Raw genomic sequence first — 8,261 nt, forward strand, 5'->3', positions numbered from 1 at the left:
GTGCAATTAATTTTCTCTGAAAACCCACTGGAGAGTCAGCTATGGGTCAGTTCTGACTCAATGGTACACAACAACAACAACTGTTACTTCAGTAAGTCCTCACTTAAAACAACTGAACCTTTAAAACCCCTATCAGCAACAAATGTATTACAATCACCTTTCTTTGTTATACATGTTGGTTTCAGATCACTGAAGAAATTTCAAGGCCTTTTCCCCCCTCAGTGAAGTACAGATAAATTAGAACTGTATGCACCTGTTCTAAGTTATCTTCACATTCAACTTCAAGACACACTTAGGAATGAAGATAAGTCATAAACCAGGGCCTGCATTTACAGACCTTCATAAAAATACCAAAGAGACACCATTCAGAAAGAAAAATTGAAATTGGAAATAAATATTTCAAAATACTAAGCCAAACAACTGTGATTGCTCAGACATTTTTTTAAAAGCTTGGTTATACTTTAGCACAGGAATACTGAAGGTGAACTTGTTCATCTGAAAGACTGTCAGTGAACAACACCTTCATTATTCACTTCATAGTCAGGGAACGCAAAAAGGTATCAAAATAAGCTCAGAGCAATAAAATAAGTAAGTGGATTTGAATTATTTTTATAGCTTCTACCCCTCTGAGGTTCAACTGTTGGAGTAAAGATCAACAGGACAGAAGCATGACTGTCAAATACTGTCCAGGAATCAACTGTCTTTTCAACTCTAAATCACATCTTCCTAAAGCAGCCCAACGTTTACACCACTGTGAAGAGTGGGACCTTTCCTTTATGAAATTTCCTTTATCCGTGCTGTCCTTTCTAACACTTTGCCAAGTCTTCCAAACTAAGGAGCTGATATTTCCCTCTATATGAGAAAGTATCTAGCACCTCTTGTGGCGTGGTCTTTAGTGTGCTGCACTACTAACCAAAAGACCATGCACCTCGGGTTGGCTCAAACCCACCAGAGGCTCCTCAAGAAAAGACGAGCAGTCAGTCTCCTCTTGTCAAGATTTACCAACTTGGAAACCCAATGGGAGGTCACTGTGAACTGTAATTTACTCTACAGCAGTGAGTTTGAGTGTTTTTCTTCTAAGCAAGAAAGTATCTAGGCACACAGTCCATAAATCAGTGTTTGAAAATCTTATGCAAATGCCCTCTACCCACTTAAAGTCTCACTCCTTTGCTTTCTCCACAGTGAAAACTTCATGAAAGAAAGCATTAGCTTTGTTTTGAGAATGCTGCTAAAGTTTCTTCCCCAATATGACAACTTCATTTAGATTATAAAAAATATTAAGAGGCACTAAACATTCAATATTTGAAAATAGTTAAATGATTGGAGGGATAAAAGGAAGGAAGGCCACCCACTCTATCCAATAATAAAAGTCCCTAAAAATTAACCACATCACCTGGCAGAATCAAGAAATTCCACTGTTTAAATTGAGAGGTATGAAAAGACATCTTGGTTCCCGAGAGAATTTCTTTTTTAATTGAAACTAATACATCTCACAGAAACACATATTTACCTTCCACAAAAAGAAAAAAAGAACCTTTCCCTTTTGACTCCTCAGTTCTACTTTCTGCAAAGTAATCATGTTTTTTCTTACACATTATGCTAGAAATTGCCCTGTATGTACAAAAATATAGCACATATAAAATAAATAAATATATATATAAAAAACACATAACATATAGATGCAGTTGGGTAGCATAAAACTATAGGCGGTTGTTCTTGTATCATTTCTAAAACTGTCAAGTAAATCATTAAGCCCTTAAAGCCACATTCCCAGCCAACAAGAAGGAGAAGGAGAAGCCTCACACACAACAATGTCAGGTCTTCACAAAGGTCCAGGTACTCTGTGGAACAGAAATAAGCAAATACCGCAAAACATTTAATTTCCTATTCCAGGAATGTGAAACAGGTGTAATTAAAATAACACTTTTTTAATTAAGTGACCTCTCTTGACCAACCATCTGTGAATAATTCAGATTTCCCCCTTATTATTGCTGTAAAATTAAAACGGGGTCATATAAACAGGAAGATCCTCTTTAACTATCTTTAAGCACCAGCAATATATATTTTCCACCAGTTAAAATCCTTAATGATACAAAAAATCTGTCAAGCATAACTCCCCCAATTCATTTGCCTGAAACCATCAATATTTTATCATGCACTTGCAGTTGGCTTTAATTTAACAGTCCAGGTTACTAATCAAACAAAACACGCAAGTCATTAAAAGTTAGCGTGCCATTTAGAAAGTGCATTTCACGTTTATTAAAATATCTTTCATGCAGCCATTAGAAACCTAAAGTTTTAATTACAATCAGATATTTAGTTCTACTCCGGTTATGCATTTGACACTCTTTTTGCAACTGCCCTGATTAATCTTCCAGACCAAGTTCATCCATTACCTCCTGAAATTATTTTCCTCTCAACTTCTTCAGAATTCATCTTTCTACCCCACCCCCCAACAAATAAGTAAAAGACATTTTAAAGGTGTGTAAAATAACTACCCAAAAGATAACTCATTTAAAAGAATTCATTTCAAAATGCAATTTACCCTTCATAAAAGATCAAAGAGGCATCATTCAGAAAGGCAAATTGAAATTGAAAATTAGTTCTTCTTGTCTTTATTGTCAATTTTCATTATTTCTTTTCTTTCTAATGACGGGGGAAATTCAACAAGCATTCTTTTCTTTTCTTTTTTTTTAACAATATTCTAACTGGATGATTCAACTAAATGCTCTTTTTGTTTGTTTTTTCCTTCAGCTTTCCAATCTTCCCTACTCTTGTTTCTGCCTTGGCTCACTTTAAAGCTGCTCTAAGAGATTTCTAATAAGTAAAATACCTGATTTCATGCTCAGAATTGAAGCATTTCTGTCTCCCTTGCACGAGAAGAATTTTTTTTTAACCAGGTTTAGATTCAATAGCAAGTATGGGATCACTCTAATGAAAACTGTGGGACCAAATAGTTCAGAGTTGAGATGTTGCTGTTGTTGTTGATTATCATCAAGTCATGCCTCATAGTGAGTTTATGAACAAAAGGCCTGAAGCCTTTTTATAACTATCATCATTTATTAAAGTTCATAGAGTTTCCAGAGGGTTGACATGATGTCCTCTAATTCCCCATATGTAGTCATTTCTGAGAACTGTTGTAACAAAACACTATAAGCAAGCTAGCTCAAACTATCAGAAACATATTGTCTCATAGTTCTGGAGGCTAGAAGTCGAGGGTCAAGGCTGTCAGTAGTATGGTCTCTTCAGGGGAGTCTCTGCAAGACACTAGACGAAGATGTTTCCTTGCCTCTTCCTAACACCTGGTGGTTCCTGAAAAATTACGGTGTTCCTTGACAAGCAGACACATCAATCCATTCTTCACCTCCATATTTCATAGTCATTTTCTACGTATGTCTACAATTTGGTCTCTTTTCTTTTTATAAGGACACCACTTATATTGGGTTTGGACCTACTCTCCTCCAGTTTGACCTCCTGTTAGACCCTTCCAAACAAGGTCGTGTTCATCTGAACAAAAATAAAAACAAAACACCTCAGTCATTAAACCAACACCAGGTCAGCTGACCCTCTCCAATGAGTTTTCAGAAGCTGTAAATTACATGGGAAAAGATCGCCTGTCTGTCTTCCATAGAGCAGTGATTTTGAACCTCTTCCTTTGGGCTGGCAGCACAACTCCTTACTCACTAGGCAACCAGAGCTCCAGGTCACATACACATGTACCAAGAATTAAGAATTGAATCTATATATAGGTGGGGGAGTTGCGGAAAAGATGCTATTCAATCTATAACAAACACCAACTCTTCTAAAACATTTGCAAAAAATAGAAGAAAAGACATTTCCTACCTCATTCTAGGAGATCAGCATTGCTTCTCAAAGGACTTCTTCAAGGAATGATCCCTCCTGGCAACATGCCCAAAGTATGTGAGATGGGGCTTCAAAATCCTTGTCTCCAGTGAGCAGCTTGTTTTCACCTTCTCCAGGATAGAACCTTATGTTCTCTTAGCAGTCCATGTTCAATACTCTTCTCCAATGTTCAGTACACTTCTCCAGCATCACCACTCAAAGTATCGATTCTTATTCTATTACCCTTAGTCATTATTATTATTATTAGTCATTATTAGTCAATTCTCTGATGCATAGCAAGTAATTTTGAAAACTATGTCCTGTATCAGGCAAATCTTACTCTCTAGACTGACATTGTTGCTCTTCCTCACTCTGGAAAGGCCCCTGACAGCAGACTTCTCCAACGCAATTGGCTTTTTATTTCCTGAGTGTTGACTGTGGAACCAAGCAAGCTGAGATTATTAACAATTCCAATCTCTTCTTTATCTATCATAGCACTGCCAATTGGCCCAGGGGTGAGAATCTTTGTCTGCTTGATATTGAGCCTCAATCCATATCAAATACTGCAGTACTGGACCTTCTTCAGCAAACACTTCAGGTCCTCCTCTGCTTCAGGAAGCAAGATTATGTCATCTGCATAACAAAAGTTATTGATGAGTCTTCCTCCAATCCTGATGTCACATTTCTCTTCATAAAGTCCAGGGTCCCTAATGATCTCTTCCACATAGAGATCAAAAAAGTATGGCAACAGGATGCATCCCTGACACACTCCTTTCCTGATTTTGAATCATGCAGTGTTTCCCTGATCTGTTCTAATGACTATTTCCTGGTCTAAGTATCACATGAGCACAATTAGATGTTCTGAGATTCGCTTTCTTCTCAAGGTTAGCCATCATTTACTTTGATCTACACAGTCAAATTCTAGCCACTTTGAGAACTCTGCTGTAACTCTAATTACAGCCTTTTGACTTCCTCAGTATGGCTCTGTGTGGTCTATGAGCCTCAGATTTTGCACCTAGTAAAGTAGTAAGATTGGAGCCGGGATGAGAAGAAAGAAGTGCACAGGGGACATGTCTGACCTCATGGGAATTGGTTTTGTGTTGCTGATGTTGTTGTTGGGGGAAATTCCTCTTTGTAAAGTTGGTAAAGGTCAGATGTGGCCATCCCTACTTTGCTCTTTTTATACTCAACAGCAACGCTAGGTACAACAAAACAAAATATTGCCTAGAACTGTGTATTCCTCGCAATCCTTGCTTTGTTTGCTTTTTTTTAGTTTTTAGTTCATTGTTGCAACATTGCATTAATCTGTCTCATTGAGAGTCTTTTTTTCCCCCTTTACCCTCTACTTTACAAACTATAACATCCTTCCTCACGGACTAGTCCCTTCTGAAAAATATGTCTAAAGTAAATGAGACTGAAGTCTCAACATCTTTGTTTCTAAGGAGCTTTCTGGCTGCATATTATCCAAGATATTGATTCATTCTTTTGGCAGTTCATGCAATATATCTTGCCAACACCATTATGGTTTGTTGTTCAAAATGTCCTTCATAGCCAAATTATTAAGGAGTAGTGATGTCCGTTTAAAGACTAAGGTGTACCTGATTTGAGTCATGGTCTTTTCAGTCAGTTGCTATGTATCTGAGGGCTGGACAATGAATCAGGATCAAAGAAGAATTGAAGCCTTTGAGCTGTGGTGTTGGAGGAAAGTATTGAATATTCCAAGGACTGCCAAAAGCACAAACTGATACATCCTAGAGAAAGTGCAACCAGACTGCTCCTTGGAGCCAAAGGTGATAAGGCTTCATCTCACACACTTTAGGCATGGTGTTAGGAGACTATTCTTTGGAGAGGGACATCATGCTTGGGAAGATAGAGGGTCAGTGAAAGAGAGAAAAATCCTCAACTAGATGGACCGACACATGACTGCTGCAGTGGACTCAAGTATGTCAGAAATTGTGAGGACAGGACAGGGGTTACACTGTTATTGATAAGGTCATATGAGTGATGCTCAGTTCAGCTGAGATGGCACATAAACAACAACAGCAGCAACAGCCATTGATTATCTATTTATTTTGGAATGAAGTATTTATTGTGTTAAGGATATAGAATTAGGGTGAGATACAAGCCCCACCATACTAGAGGCTTACATAAACTCATGAAAGCTCAGTGCTAGTTCTCTCTTTTAAGAAGTAGCCTCTCTTGGGATAGAGTATTCAGCTGTACCTGGCCCATCACTCCATAGTCTCTGCAAAACTGGCCCATAACACCCACAGTCATGTGAGTTTTTTTTCCATTGAGTTTGAGTCTCTGTGAGACCCTCCAGTAAACCAGTGAACCCAAGGGTCATAGAAGAGTAGGGGAACTGAATGAAGGAAGAACACGTTAGAAATCATGGAGTAAACAACTATGAGACGTCATCTCACCTCAGTAAGAATAGCAAAATTTAACACAACAACAAACAACAGATGCTGGCAAGGTTTCAGAGAAACTGGAACCCTTATTCACTGTTGGTGGGAGTATAAAATGGTGCAACCACTATGGAAGGCTGTATGGCTTTCTCAGAAAGTTACAAATAGAAATACCATTTGACCCAGCAATTCCACTACTGGGAATATACCCTGAAGAAACCATAACCAACACTCAAGCAGATATATGTTTATTGCTCCTTTGTTCATAATAGGAAAGAGTTGGAAACAATCTAAGTGCCCATCAACAAACAAATGGATAGAGAAGGTGTGGTATATTCACACAATGGAATACTATGCAGCACTGAAAAACAAAAACTCATGAAATATTAAACAAAATGGGTGACCCTGGATGACATTATGCTGAGTGAAATATCTCAGTCACAAAAGGACAAATATTGCATAGTGCCACTGTTATAAAATGGGACAGACATCAGGGTTGAGGAGAGACTGAGAAAGAGGGAATAAATAATGTACACTGCATTGAAACAGATAAGGGAGAGAACTGTTTAAAAGGGATATATGATTAGGTATTATTGTCATGACAGGAGTCCAGAATGAAGGCTGCATGTGGAGTGGACTTGAGGGGAGGGATTGTATAACAGTGAAAGGATTTTTCTTTTACTTATCAAAGAGAAGAGAGAATTTGGGGGGAGGGGTGGACAGGGAAAAAAGTGCAACAATAAATTAACGGAAATCCAAAGTTTCTGTAAACTTTCATTAAAATTAATAAAAATTTAAAAAAATCATGGAGTGGTACAGCAGAACAAATATTTGAGACACTGTTGACTTCCCTCACTTTGTAAACAGTCTGCTACTAATTTTAATAGAACAAATTATGAATGAAACCACAACTCAAAGATATAAAGTCTTCCTCAGTCTTTCTTATTTTTTATAAATATATATATATGAGGCATTTGAAAATACTATGGCTGGGTGAGGTGCTCTTTAATCTTCAAAGTGACTTTCTTGTCCTTTGACACTTTAAGGAGGTCTTTTGTAACAGATTTACCCAATGCAATGTCACTTGATTACTTCTCTTCCATGGGCATTGATTATAGAACCATGCTTAAGACAATCCTTGATAATGTCAATCTTTACTATGTTCATAATGATGTTGTCTATTGGTCCAGTTGTGAAGATTTTTGTTTTCTTTGTAGTAAAGTGTAACTGATACTGAAAGTTACAGAGTCTTTGATTTTCAACAGTAAATACATCAAGTCTTCTTCACTTTTAGCTAACAAGTATGTGTAAACTACATATTTCAGATTGATAACGAGCATTCTTTCACTTCTGATGCCATATTCTTTATATTGTAGTCCAATTTTTCAGGTTATTTGTTCCACATGGAAATGGTTAAGTATGGTGGTGGTGGTGGTGGTTGTTAGGTACCATCAAGTCAAGTATGAATCATAGTGATCCTATGAACAACCAATCTGAACTCTGTACTATTCTGTGCCAGTCTTTGACATACATGAGCCCACTGCTGCAGTTACTATGTTAATCTGTCTGGTTAAGGGTCTTCCTCTCTTTTGTCAACCCTCCATCTTTCCAAGCAAAATATCCCTCTCCAAAGAATAGCCTCTACTAGCAACATACCCTAAAGTATGTGTGAGATGAAGCTTTGCTGTCTTTGTCTCCAAGAAACACTCTAGCTGTACCTTCTCCAAAACATATCTAATTGTTCTTTTGGAAGACTATGTGAAGTTCAGTACTCATCTCCAACAACACAGCTCAAAGGCATCAATTCTTCTATCATCCTAATTCATTGTCCAGCTCTCCAGTGCATTCAGAAGTGATTGAAAACTCCATTGCCTGAATCAGGCTCACCCTAGTCCTTAAACTGATATCACTGCTCCTCAATAATTTGGAGGGGTCCTCTGAGTGTGCACTTTCCCAGTGCAATACATCTCCTGATCTCTTGTTTGCTGATACCAAGTGCATTGATTGTGG

The sequence above is a fragment of the Elephantulus edwardii genome, unplaced genomic scaffold, assembly GCF_000299155.1.
Source record: "Elephantulus edwardii isolate Elephantulus edwardi_28Jun2011 unplaced genomic scaffold, EleEdw1.0 scaffold00084, whole genome shotgun sequence".
NCBI classification, from domain to species: Eukaryota; Metazoa; Chordata; class Mammalia; order Macroscelidea; family Macroscelididae; genus Elephantulus; species Elephantulus edwardii.